This window comes from Oncorhynchus tshawytscha, linkage group LG10, assembly GCF_018296145.1.
Source record: "Oncorhynchus tshawytscha isolate Ot180627B linkage group LG10, Otsh_v2.0, whole genome shotgun sequence".
NCBI lineage: Eukaryota > Metazoa > Chordata > Actinopteri > Salmoniformes > Salmonidae > Oncorhynchus > Oncorhynchus tshawytscha.
This window is the reverse complement of record NC_056438.1, coordinates 52,225,046-52,239,938: the sequence shown is the minus strand read 5'-3', so window position 1 is coordinate 52,239,938 and position 14,893 is coordinate 52,225,046. Positions and strand designations below refer to the sequence as shown.

The window sequence follows — 14,893 nt, the reverse complement described above, 5'->3', positions numbered from 1 at the left end:
GTAGTTTGGAACCACCAAGACTCTTCCTAGAGCTGGCTGCCCGGCCAAACTGAGCAATCGGGGGAGAAGGGCCTTGGTTAGGGAGGTGACCAAAAACCCAATGGTCACTGACAGAGCACCAGAGTTCCTCTGTGGAGATGAATGCCAAGCGTCACGTCTGGAGAAAACCAGGCACCACTCATCACCTGACCAATACCCTCCCTACGGTGAAGCATGGTGGTGGCAGCATCATGTTGTGGGGATGTTGTTCAGCGGTAGGGACTGGGAGAGTAGTCAGGATGAAGGGAAAGATGAACAGAGCAAAGTACAGAGAGATCCTTGATGAAAGGTCCTGAGTGCTCTGGAGCAGGTTAAGACTGGAGCAAAGGTTCACATTCCAATAGGACAACGACCCTAAGCACACGGCCAAGACAACACAGGAGTGGCTGTGTTCGGGACAAGTCTCTGAATATCCTTGAGTGGCCTAGCCAGAGCCCGGAATTGAACACGATCGAGCATCTATGGAAAGACTTGAAAATAGCTGTGCTCCCCATCCAACCAGACAGAGCTTGAGAGGATCTGCAGAGAAGAATAGGAGAAACTCCCCAAATACAGGTGTGCCAAGCTTGTAGCATCATACCCAAATGTGTTTCAAAGTACTGAGTAAAGGGTCTGAATACTTATGTAAATGTCATATTTGTATTTATTTTTTATACATTTGTAAAAATGTCTAAACCCTATTTTTGCATTGTCATTATGGGGTATTGTGTAGATTGAGGATTATTATTAGACTTAATCCATTTTAGATGACGGCTTTAATGTGAAAAAAGTCAAGGGCTCTGAATACCTTCCGAATGCACTGTAATACGCAGCTGCTACAGATCAGTCTATGTAGAGCAGTAGCAGCATGTGGTGAGTGTGAAAGTGTGTGTGTGGCATTAGTAGGCATGTGTAACGTGCAAGGGTGTGTGTGTGTGTCAGTATTTGTGTTGTGTGCAGAGTCAGTGCAAGAAAGTTAGTAAAATGTTTTTTTAAAAAGGGTCAACGCAGGTAGTCTGGATAGCCATTTGATTAACTATTTTGCAGCCTTGTTTAGCAGTCTTATGGCTTGGGGGTAGAAGCTGTTCAGGGTACTGTTGGTTCCAAAGTTGGTGCACTGGTACCGCTTGCAGAGAGTCTTGGGTGGCTGGAGTAAAAAAAAAAAAAAATGTTTCTTCCTCCGACACCACCTGGTACAGAGATCCTGATGGCAGGGAGCTCGGCCCCAGTGATGTAATTGGCCATACTCACCACCCTCTGTAGCGCCTTTGCGGTCGGGTGCCTTGCAGTTGCCGTACAAAGCGGTGAGGCAGCCGCTGTATAAAAAAAAATTATACAGTCAACACGCTCTCTGTATAATGTTTTTGAGAATCTGAGGGCCCATGTCAAATCTTTTCAGCCTCTTGAGAGTGATGAGACATTGTTGTGCCTTAATCACAACTGTGGGGGTGTGTGTGAAACATGTTAATTCCTTAGTGATGTGGACACCGAGGAACTTGAAGCTCTTGACCCGCTCCACTAAAGTCCCATCGATGTGAATAAGGGTGTGCTCGCCCTTCCGTTTACTGTCGTCCACAATCAGCTCATTTGTCTTGCTGACATTGAGGGCGAGGTTGTTGTCTGGCACCACACTGCCAGGTCTGACCTCCTCCCTATAGGCTGCCTCATGGGGAATAACGTGTCATTTTAAATGCAAACTAAAATATAATCTGTCAAGTAGAACTCAGAAGTGGCAAGTTCCTGAAGTTACAACATAATGTCTTGCATGAAAAAAAAAAAACTTTTATTTGACCTTTATTTAACTAGGCAAGTCAGTTAAGAACAAATTCTTATTTACAACGACTGCCTACCCCGGCAAAACCCAGACGACGCTGGGCCAATTGTGCGCCGCCCTACGGGATCTCAATCATGGCCGGATGTGACACAGCCTGGATTTGAACCAGGTACTACAGTAATGCCTCTAACACTGAGATGCAGTGTCTTAGACCACTGCGCCACTCAGGAGCCCAGAAAAAAACACATGCAACTGACCCCCAAAATGTAGGGGTGAGATGACATTTCAAAAAGGTTACATTTATAGCCTACGTTTTTCTCTACGTTTTTCTCTCATCTGTGCATTGGCCTCATTCAGCCACAAGGACAGACCTATAATCCAAGGATAAATTCACTGTCTTAGGTCAGTTAGGATCACAACTTTATTTTAAGAATGCGAAATGTCAGCATAATAGTTGAGAAAATGATTTAGTTCAGCTTGAATTTCTTTCATCACATTCCCAGAGAGTCAGAAGTTTACATACACTCAATTAGTATTTGGAAGCATTGCCTTTAAATTGTTTAACGTGGGTCAACTGTTTTGGGTAGCCTTCCACAAGCTTCCCACAATAAGTTGGGTGAATTTTGGCCCATTCCTCCTGACAGAGCTGGTGTAACTGAGTCAGGTTTGTAGGTTTCCTTGCTCGCACACACTTTTTCAGTTCTGCCCACAAATGTTCTATGGGATTGAGGTCCCAAATACGGCAAAGAGCTGGTGGGATGGAGAGACCTGGGGGTGCCGTTGATGAGGACGATGAAGGCGTTTGTCAGCAGCAGAGGGATATGACCTGGCAGAAACCCAGACAGAGAGCATGTGGGGCTGGCTATCGGCCAACTGACCAGGAGGGATGGGCCAGAGCTGAGAAAGTGAGTTACATTCAAACCAAATGGGTCTGAGACAAAGACTAGGGATTAGCTCAAGGAGCTGATGCAAATCTTCAGGTGTCAGGCAAAGTTACTTGACCATCTCAGGTTTCATTCCATGTTATTGTGGATGAGAAGCAACAGCGCATTACAATACTTCTGGCTGGAAACCAACCTGGGCCAACTAAAAATGGACTGACAGTGTAGATTAGTCTTGCATAAAACACGGTCATTTCGTAGATTTCGAACACTTATGCAACATAAACCCAGATTGTCTGAAATGGCATTCTATTCAATGTACAGTGCACTACTTTTGACCAGGGCCGATAGGGCTAAGGTCAACAATAGCACACCAAATAGGGAACAGGGTCTCATTTCGGACACAGCCTCAGTATCACACTGCGGGAGGATTCCACAAATTCAGAAATTAGGACCAGGAGGTATTTAGAGGGTGAGGTCACTTGAACACAATTAGCCTTTCGTGGGGGGGTCAGGCATTCCACAACAAATACACTGCAGTTCTGAAGCATGGACAAGGTACCAACAGAGGTCTATTTTCTGTACAGCAAAGCTGTTAATACACATAATCAATTTGCCTAGATACTGTAAGATTCTATACGTAATCAATGAATGATCATTCACGTCTAATTTCCCCCTATCAAACATGAACTCACTTTGCAGTACAGTGGGTTCCATCCCAAATGGAAGTAGTGCACTACTTTTAACCAGTGCCCTAGGTGCCATTTGGGACACATAGCAATGTAGATTAATTGGCATCATCCCTGACAGCATGCAGACAGGAAGGATATGAGAGCGCAGCCTTTTAATCCATGCTTGCAGGGATGCCCTGCCCACTCATCCTGCAGGAGGAACTACCACAGAGCACACTACCAGAGGGAGGGGGGAAATTCCACAGGAACAGAATGATGCGGAGACTCAGATTTGTGTATGTCAAACAAAAACCAATGATTACCAAGTTAAAACAAACCATACAACTATGCACAAGGACAACGTTTAACAATTTCCACATTTAATAATTTGATTTTTATAGCGCTTTCTAATGAACTTTTAAGGCACACCTGTTAATTGAAATGCATTCCAGGTTACTACCTCCTGATGCTGGTTGAGAGAATGCCAAGAGTGAGCAAAGCGGTCATCAAGTAGAAGGGAAAAAAGCAGGTACAACTATTTTGCTAAAATAATTACATTTTATGGTTGTGGAAGGCATATATATATATATATATATATATATATATACACACACACACACACAGCACACACACACACAGGTTAGGTATAGTTTACCAAGCTCAGAATTCATTAGTTAATTGCTGACTGTTTTAAATGCAGTGGATTTGACCTTTAACTGTACAACAAAGCTTATTTAGAGAAAACATTTAATGTCGAGTATCATTAGACATTTTTCATTTGATTATTATTATTTTTTTTTAGATATGAGTTTTAGGCCATATCACCCAGCCCTACCACTAACAAAGACACAACACATAACCAGAACCAGAGTACAGAAACATCCATAGCAATATCCTTGTAAGGCTGTCATACTGCTATCTGCCAAGACTACCTTCAATCCAGTCCACACTCTGCCACTTCAGATCCATTTGCAAATGACCGGTTGTTAAATAATGGTCTGAAAGGACCAGAAACACAGCCCTGAATATGAAACGTCCCAGTGATGGATGAGGCAGTCAGTGAATCACACCCACACCAAATCCCCTTATAGTGCATTTAATATGTCCAGTATGTTCTCACAATCCAGACATTTTCTGCACACACACAGGCCTATTCCCTATGTGGTATACTGCTTTTAACCAGGGCCCATTTGGCTTATGCCCATAAGATTCTGGTCAAAAGTAGTGCTCTTTATAGGGAATAGAGTGACATTTGGGACGCACTAGCAGGCTGTAGACAGGACTGGACTTCTCTGGTGCCAGGTAGAACATGATATTTGGATTCCTGCATGCATGCCTGTGAGTGAGTGTTCAATGTAAGGACCAATGAGAAAGATGTATACACACACACGATGACTGACAGGGGGTGTTGTTTTGAAGCCACCACGCCTCCATCTTGGAAGCTGTAGAAAAGGCATTTATTAACATCTACATTTTTTGGACACGTTTATTTTATTACAGACCCAATTCAGGGATGGGCATCTGGCGGCCCCCTCTTCTATAGGCCAGTGGATGTATTTTTCAGACGGGGTCCCTCAACTTACTGTTAAAAAGTTAGAATAGTAGAATACATAAAAGGTGCAATTTCAAAATTTGGTTGTGCATCAGATGTTTCTCTCTTGGGCATAGACCCACTTGGGAGACTGGCCCACCCACTGGGGAGCAAGGCCCAGCCAATCAGAATTAGTTTTCCCCACAAAAAGGGCTTTATTGGAAAGAAATACTCCTCAGTTTCATCAGCTGTCTGGGTGGATTATCTCAGACGATCCCGCAGGTGAAGAAGCCGGATGTGGCGGTCTTGGGCTGGCATGGTTACACGTGGTCTGTGGTTGTGAGGCCGGTTGGACGTACTGCAAATTCTCTAAAATGAAAATTCTGATTTTTGTTGGCCCCTACCCCATCAAAGCTGCCCATTCCAGTATTAAATAATACTTAAACATATGTGAGCTAAACATAAATATGTAAATCCTTAAAGTATAATTTAAAAAAAAAGTTGTTACTGTCCCCACTACAACAACAAAAATGTAATGCATGTAAATTTTGTCCTTGAAATATTTAATTGAACTACTGTATTCCATTCATTCCAATGGAGGACCGCTTCTTCTGAGCAGTGCCAATCGAGTGGTGAGAAGGAGCGCCATGGACCCTTCGTGTCCGGTAGTCATTTATTGTAGTCATTGTGCTCTTTAGAGTTTTTTCAAGTTGAGTCAATTAACTCAGGATATTCCTGGATTACTCATTATATTAATGAAGTCCTATTTAACAAATACAAGTCAGTTTGAAAAGGCTAAGGGTACAAAACAGAACATATCTGGCTGTGTTGGCATAATCACTACATATCCAATCAATTATTAACTGTACAAAATAAACATTTCTCACAAAAGTTGTGCACAGGGCCTTTACAACCCCTGTATTAGCGGATGGATAGAAGCCGCCTGCAGCGCCAAAATTATACATTTTTTCACAAAAGTAGTGCACTGGGCCTTTACAACCCATATTAGTGGATCGATACAGCTGTCTGCAGCACAGGGGGAAAATATTTGACCCCAAAAAATGTTGTACTAAGTGCCAGGGCGAACAACTGTAAAAGCATCATTCATTTCTTTAATTGCTTTCATGGTGAAATACACTGAGTGTACAAAACATTAAGGACACCTGCTCTTTCCATGACATAAACCGACCAGGTGAATCCAGGTAAAAGCTACGATCCCTTATTGAGGTCACTTCCACTTCAAATCAATCAGTGTAGATGAAGGGGAGGAGACCGGTTAAAGAAGGATTGTTAAACCTTGAGAAATGGATTGTCTACGTGTGCCATTCAGAGCCTGAATGAGCAAAACAAAAGATTGAATGCCCGTGAACAGGGTAAGGTAGTAGGTGCCAGGCACACCGGTTTGTGTCAAGGACTGCAACGCTGATGGGTTTTTCCACGCTCAACAGTTTCCTGTGTGTATCAAGAATGGTCCACCACCAAAAGGACATCCACCACAACTCACTTGTGTGTTGGATTTTTTAAATTGGCCCTGATAGTGTTAACAAATTAGCCCATGTTAATCCTTAAAACAAGTATTGTGACATATTGAAATGGGTTGGCTTGAACAGTATGTTTCAACTGGTTTCAGTAATCCGTTTTCTTTCTGTGCAATAGCTAGGATAAACATGGGAGAGGTGGGCTTGAAAGGAAAGTGCTTTAAGTGAGTCATTTACCCGGTGTTCTCTTTGATGTTCCAAGCATTCATAAAAACACATGTACAGTGACCACAAGCTTACAGCTTACTGTAAACCTGGTTTGTTTACAGGGATTTTTCGGTCATTGAAATCCCTGGGCGGGCCGCCTAAGCATTTCTTCTGGTTGCATTCCATCTCCTGCCGTTGTGCCCTTGATCAAGGCACTTGACCCCATGCAAAGTAGATTAACTGCACCGTTAAGCTACTGTATGTGGTCAATCCTCCATCGGCAGAGCTGCTGGGTGTGCAGGCTTTTGATGCAACCTGGAAACACACCCAAGCTTGCTTATCAAGGTCCTGTTGAGCAGCTGATGTTTAGGGTACAATGTGGTGTATTAGAACAGGGCTCAGACAAAAGCCTGCACACCTAGTAACTCTCCTGGAGGATGGTTGACCACCCTTGATAAAAATATTGCAACATTACAACCAAATAGGCCTACTTTTATGTCTTTATACAATTATTCCATCATTCAATGAATCAGGGATAAAATGGATATGGTAGGCTATTTCAAAGCAAGGTAGCTAACGAAGACATGTTTATCTCTTAATCTTAAGGCTAAAATGATAATGTTTCAGGGGAGGTCTAGGCACAGCATGGAAGTCATTTGTTAATTTGTCAATTCTTCTAATATTTTTAACGTTGGTCAGAATTATATGGCTAGCCTAGTGTTTAAAGAGCGAATGCCTTTAAAAAGCAGCGAATCCCTTTGAAAAATGGCCTAGGTGGCATCGATATTAGTCAAAACCCATTATTCTAGTGTCCAAATTGAATACAAAAGTATAAATAGGAGAACTATGGTCAAAGTCAATCATGTCTAAAACAGGGTAAATGCAGGTTTGGTTTTGCTTGAGAAATACAGCACCAAACACCATAGTTCGATGTAAAATTGCGCAACTAAAAACTTCCTCTGCAAAAACGTCAAAACTAATCACAGATTTCTTGAGTTATCTTAGATTCATTCTGAGGATTTTGAGAAAGTGAAATAGGCTTCCGTGTCTACAGTGTCTAATGGTGACAAACATCATTAACCAAATGCGGAATGGGTCAGGAAACACTTCAAGACTGAAATCAAATGCTTATCTTACGAGCGACAGGAAAACATGTGCCAACCGGCGCTTTCAGGGGCTTTTTAATAGAGGGGAATCCCAGCTTTCCAATAATGGTGTCAGATTTATTTCTCAACAGTGCCGGTGGAAAGGCGACAGCGAGTCAACACCATTGATGCTTAGAGCTAATTTGTTAACTAGCGAGGTAGTATGGCTATATAGTTAGTCTATAATTATTTTATAGGCTACCTGCTGCTGAAATGTCCCCCTACCCTCAGGCAACACCACTGGCACACACGCAGATGATGCACATACAGAGAGGCCTAATTCTGATCATGGTTGATAGACATTAAGTGATTGATAATATATTTAAAAAGGAAAACAATATTAAAATTCCATGCCTTTTCCAGGATTTTCATGACCGTAAGAACCCTCATTTGACAACTTCAGGCTGGCGCACTCTCAATCTGCACACAACGGATTCACAGACTAGTGAAAAATCCCACACTACATTGCTAGTCAATGCCGATCCCACCTTCATTCCTCTTTGATCAATCTTTTAACGCTGTGTGTGAATCCGGGACAGTGATAGACCACTTTGTTTTTTTTAGAGGAGCTGGTACGCAATTTCCCAAAAATTGTAGGTGCCAGTACAGCGCTCAGGACAGCTCTGGCCCAAGTCAAGCACTGCCTGTAGGTCCAACAATGAAAATGTAAAAAAGAAAAAAAAAAAAGTTTGAAAAATTGCTCAGAAACCTTAGGGGGCCAAATAAAATCAACAAGTGCCAAATTCGTTCCGCAAGCCACCAGTTGCGAAACCCTTTTAAAGAACATGTATTTGAGACTGAACTTCAGCACACTTATCAGAAGTCAACTGATAAGAATGGAATAGTGCCAAAGCCAGCACTGCTGATACTGAATATCTAGCTCAGCAGGTAAACTTTAGCAAAGATTCAGAGGCGGCGTCCCAATTGGCACACTATTCCTTCATTTTCAAAAGTAGTGCACTAAGGCCCATAGTGCTCTGGTCAAAAGTCTGCAGTCAAAAGTAGTGCACTGTGGAGGAAATAGGGTACCATTTGAGGATGCAGCCTGTGCAAGAGGAGATGGCTATTGGCTAGCAGCCTGTAGTGCTGTTTTCTGATCGGCTTCATGAATTGACAATAGGGCTCTTAAAAACACACACACACACACACAGAGACCGACAGACAGAGAGCACATAAATCACAGTCACATGGTTGTTCGGAAACCCTGGAGGCCTGTGGGTGACTGGGCAGGCAGGAGGGAGGGGTCTAAGGAGGATGGTCACAGTAGCAAACTTATTTTTCACCAGCTCTTGTCAGTTGACATATGGAATTGGCCATTTTGATTTTACGTATCTTCAGCCTTAACAATAGGGATCGAATGGATTTAATGAGTCATTACAGCAACACATTTTGATTTGAGCCATTGCCAAAACAAATGTTGTCAGTGTGATAATATTGCCATTAAGATAAATGGGCGGTTGATAGAGCAGTCAATTATAAAACAAATAGCTGCCGTTTAATGCATGTAAAGCTTTAACATCTGATCTGCAACATGTCTTAAGTGTGAGGCAATGATAGAAAATCCCTCAAGAAATAACACATTTGCTTCCACTGCCCTCTGTGTGAACTGTTCCCTTTCAAATCACATTACAAGGGAAGTCCTAAGAATGGTATAGTATGGTGATGTCAGCATGAGTATTTAGTTACTGCCATTATTGTGTGTGGATCTCCCTATATATTTCTGACTCAACTGTCAACAGAATCACACTTTATAAACTCCCAACCCAAAGCAATACACACAAATGTCAGAAGAGAGAAATAACAAAAACAGCTACCACTCCCAAACTCCCGTCTGTAGCATCCATCCTGTCACTTAGCAAACACCCCCCCCCCCTGCGCCCCAAATGGCACCCTATCCCCTATATAGTGCACTACTTTTCAACAGGGCCCATAGGACTTTGGTCAAAAGTAGTGCACTATATAAGGGTAGGGTACCATTTGGGATATAGACCCCATCATCCAATCCCCTAGTACCATTTCAACAGACACACCATTGTTGGACTACAAATGCTGACTGTAAGAGTGTGGTGGATGGGTCCAGTTAAAGCCCTGAGCTACTGAGCTCTGTCTGGTAAAGAAAGGGTCCCAAATGGCACCCCATTCAATATAGTGCACTGTATAGGGAATAGGGTGCCTTTGGGACACAAACTGCTCAACTGTGGCATAATTTGAGGAATCCTCTGTCCAGAAGAATACAGCAGAAACACCATGAGCTCAACAAATCAACAAGAAGTGAGACAACTTGAGCTGACGGGGCTGGACTGAGGCCAAAGCAACCTCAGTCAGTCTGATATCGGACAGGGGAGCCCAAGGCGTCAGATTCACACACAAGCGCACATAATAAAATGTCAGAGCGGGAACACCAGTGTGTGTTCTCAGGCAAAGCCACGGTGCATATGAAGAGGCTTTCATTCCTAGCCACCACATTAAATTCTCATATAGTATATTCTGTGTTCCAAAATTGCAAAGCACTCATCCACTTGAGTGCCTGTGTATATCAAGACAAAGTAAATGAAAACATCTGTACTATAGACCAGACCTAGCCACATCATATTTAGCTTATGTTGATTGACAACTAAAATATACCAAACACTATTTAGTCCACTGTATTAGACTAAGCAGAGGTGATTTGATGATGTTGAAGTTGAAAGAGAGCAGGCAGCTCCTATTCTCTTTCTACCTGCTCTCCGTGGTTCAAAATTAAGTTGTTTAGTAGTCCGAAAATGCCGGAAACATTAACTTGCTTGACCATGCTGTAGGTCATGTAACGGTTTGTTACATGCAGTATGCTTTGGCGACTTCACCAGACAAGAGGTTGCTCTCTGGTATTGTGATGAAACAAGTGGGGTTGAATTTAATCTGCCACTGCCTTCTTATGGTCTCTGCCTTTAGGTCTATATATCACGATGGCAAGGCATATGAACTACCAGGTTATAGAGCAGGGGTATTCAACTCTTACCCTACGAGGTCTGGAGCCTGCTGGTTTTCTGTTCTACCTGATCATTGCACCAACCTGGTGTGGCAGGTCTAAATCAATCCCTGCTGAGAGGAGGAACAATGAAACAAAGCAGTAGAACTGGCTTTGAGATTCAGAGTGGAGTTTGTGGGTTATCGAGCAAATACTATTATCACAACAAAAAGGTTCTCATTAGGGTTGCACATTTTGGGGAATATTCTGGAGGTGGAAACTTTCCGTGGGAAATAACGGGAATATATGGGAATTCATATTAATACCATTTAAATGTAATAGTTTTTTGCATTGGACACATTTACCATATGGAGAAAAACAACCCTTTTACCTTATCATAAGTAGACAATTGCATATGATTAAATCCCCCCAATAGAAAAAAACTAAACTATTTAGTTACGAATTGAACTTTAATTAAACGAGTTGACTCTTCACATGGGATGATTTCACTGAACAACAAAAGGGAATATTGAATGATCCCCAATGATCCATCACATCTCCCAAAAATGTTTTCAACATACATCTGTAAAATGATGGTCTAGAAACTAAAGCTTTGGTTGTCTTCCTCTTAGGCTTCCATGACTTCTCCCTGGACCTCCTCAATGTCAACCCCTTGTACGTCAGACTGAGGCCTCATCTTCACCGTCACTTTCCAACCTTGTTGAGGATGGCTCATTGTCAGGCTCAAAAAGCCTCAAATTTGCCTGGATGGCCACCAATTTCTCAACAGTTGTATTGGTCAGCCTGTTGTGTGCTTTGGTGTGTGTGTTCCCAAACAAGGAACAGTTGCGCTCTGAGGCAGCTGATGTTTCTGGGATTTGGAGGATGATACTCCGGGGAAAAAGCCTCAGATCTACAAAGTCCCTTCCATCAGGTGGCTGATGAAATATGTTGGCATGACTGCCATATTGCATCTCCATCCTAAAGCCCTTGCTTGGAAGTGTACTTCGCCAGACTGCCAAGAACCTTGTCCTCATCCAGGTCAAGGTGGCGAGACACGGTAGTGATGACACCATAGGCCTTGTTGATCTCTGCACCAGACAGGATGCTCTTGCCAGCATACTTGGGGTCCAACATGTACGCTGCAGCGTGTATGGGCTTCAGGCAGAAGTCTTCATGCTTTTTGAAGCATTTCAGAACAGCTGTTTACTCTGCTTGGAACAACAGTGAAGTGGGCAGGGCAGTATGGATTTCTTCTCTTACATCTGCAGAGTCTGCACATCAGACAGGATGGCATCGTCTCCCTCAATTCAAGCAATGGCTACTGCTGTAGGGTTCAGGAGTTTCAGGCTGCTTACCACTCTCTCCCAAAATACATAATGCAGGAGGATCTTCTTGATGGGGCTGTCCATAACGACAGACTGATATGGCCATTTCTTGGAGAGACTCCTTCTCCTCCAGGAGACTGTGAAACATGATGACAACACCACTCCAATGGGTGTTGCTGGGCAGCTTCAATGTGGTGCTCTTATTTTTCTCACTTTGCTTGGTGAGGTAGATTGCTGCTATAATTTGACAACCCTTCACATACCTAACCATTTCCTTGTCTCTCCTGTAGAGTGTATCCATTGTGTTCAGTGCCATGATGTCCTTGAGGAACAAATTCAATAAATGAGCAGCACAGCCAATGGTGTGATGTGAGGGTAGGACTCCTCCACTTTAGACCAAACAGCCTTCATGTTCGCAGTATTGTCTATCACCAGTGCAAATACCTTCTGTGGTCCAAGGTCATTGATGACTGCCTTCAGCTCATCTGCAATGTAGAGACCGTAGTGTCTGTTGTCCCTTGTGTCTGTGCTCTTGTAGAATACTGGTTGAGGTGTGGAGATGTGGTTAATTATTCCTTGCCCACGAACATTCAACCACCCATCAGAGATGATTGCAATGCAGTCTGCTTTGCTTGACCTTCACTTGAACTCTGCATCCAGCAAATGAATAGATAAAGCATGTCTGGTTGGAGGGGTGTAAGAACATGGGCAAAGAACATTCAGAAATCTCTTCCAATACACATTGCCTGTGTGCATCAGAGGTGAACCCAGTTGCATACACAGCTCGAGCAAGACATTCATCAGCATTTCTCTGACCACGTTCCTCCATTGAGTCAAAAGAAAACACTTCTGATTCCAGGAGGACCATGAGCTGTTGCTATCGATAAGGTGTCTGGGTCATCATTTTCACCTCGAATAGAAGTAGAGGGACTTTTGTCAGAGGTTGGTTGTTGTGCGCACTGAGGGACTTTCATGCACTGGTCAGATGATTCTGCATCTTTGTTGCATTCTTCACACATGATTTGGCACAGTATTTGCAAATGTACACAGATTTTCCTTCTATATTAGCTACTGTGAAATGTTTCCACGCATTCAATAGTGCCCATGGCATTTTCCTATAAAGATTAGAAAAAAAATGAGTAAAAAAAAAACAATTCCATGTACAGATAAATAGTTAAGCAATTAGATTAAAACAACTCCTCTGTAAGATAAATGTTTTAAAATGAAACATGTATGGAAACGCGAATTAACACTCAGTAGGCTCAAAAGCAAGCTAAAATCCACACGGTAGCAAAAACTAACTAGCAGAAATCTTTAACAAGTTAGATATGATTTAAAAACACATTTTGCCGTTGGCTACTATTTACTAGTTAACAAAAAAATCATGCATGTCATAAAATATATTCACCCCACCCAGTATTGTAATCAAAACTTACCAAAAAGCATGTAGTCCTTGGCTCAGACAGTGTAGTAGTGTGGGCTCAATAGCATCTCATTAGTGTGCAAGATCTTGAGAATCAGCTGTACATGTGACTGAAGAGTGCATTGTACATGTGATGGAAGAATGCATTGTGCATGCAGAGGGTTGAAATTCCATTGAATTGGGGATAGTTTAACCAAAATATGCCACATGCCTAGAATTGCCTTATTTGTATCCCACAAAAAAAAAATCCCACAAATTGCAGGGCTTAACTTCCCATGTAACATTTTCAGAAAAATTCCAGAAAGTTTCTGACCCTTTGCAAACCTAGTTATAATATGGCATTTTTTCCCCTGGCCTGGCTTCCGAAGCATAGACCAAATGGCACAGTTCTTAGCCATCTTGTATCTATTCCATCTCAAGCAAACCACATGGCTATAGCATATACAGGGTTACCTACTGATCATGGCATGTTTGTGTTAGACTCCATCTGATCTGAAATCCTGCAGCTGTGGCCTTGGAATGATTCATGTAAAATGTCACAAGTTTAATTTTGCAAAGTCAACATAACTTTTGAATTGTGCATCTGAGTGGTGGAAATCCAGCTAAATTCTGGAAAGTGATCAAATCTTGGCTGTACATCAACCTCTTGCAAAAATATGATAAAATCACTGGCAAACTCTCAGCTAAGAACTTTAACTTCAAATTATACCCGTCTGGTTTATGAACTGGACATAGCATCATTTCAGCAGCTACGCTAGTCTTAAATTATATATTAAATTGCTTCAATCACAGGAAACACTGTGCTGCCAAATTTACAGACCTATCCAAGGCTTCGGATACTGTCGACCATCCCCTAAGTTTGTCTGAAATGGGACTCGACCAGGCATCTTGCAAGTGGTTTCGGAACTACAGTATCTGTCCGACTGGACACAATGTGTGCTTTCTGATAGCGTCAAGTCAAGTTACCGTGATCTTTCTAAAGGTGTCCCACAGGGGTCAATTTTGGGGCCTGTCCTCTTTACATAAATAATATTGTTCTATCTGCAAACAGCTGTAGCAGTCAAATAAAGATGACACTTACAGTGTACAGTATGTACGCCATTGCCCCTATAGCTGACCAGGCTATTTTGTCACCTTGCAGAAAGTCCTTGTTGATTTCAAATTGGTACTTAATGCTGGAAAAAGTCAATGTATACAGTTTTCTAATTCTCAAAAAAATATTATTTCAGCTGGCTTACACATTTCTGCATTGGATGGTTCTTTCATCCAGCAGGTTTCCACCTATAAATATCTGGACTTTTGGATTGGACAGTATTTAAAAAAACAACATACAGATGAGCTAGTTAAGCTGATATTTAAAGTAGGCTTATTTTATAGAAATAGATCATGCCTCTCCCTAAACAGCAGGATGCAGATTGTACAGTCAACTTTACTGCCAGTTCTTGACTCTGGTGACACAATTTCTCAGAATGCGGCAGCCACTATTCTTA

General features: G+C 42.3%; 1 protein-coding gene across 5 annotated transcripts in view; it reads right to left on the bottom strand.

Annotated features, from left to right (window-relative positions):
* Nucleotides 1-14,893, bottom strand: part of LOC112246191 (cyclin-Y) — a 45,946-nt gene that overhangs the window by 11,679 nt on the left and 19,374 nt on the right. The window lies entirely within an intron of this gene.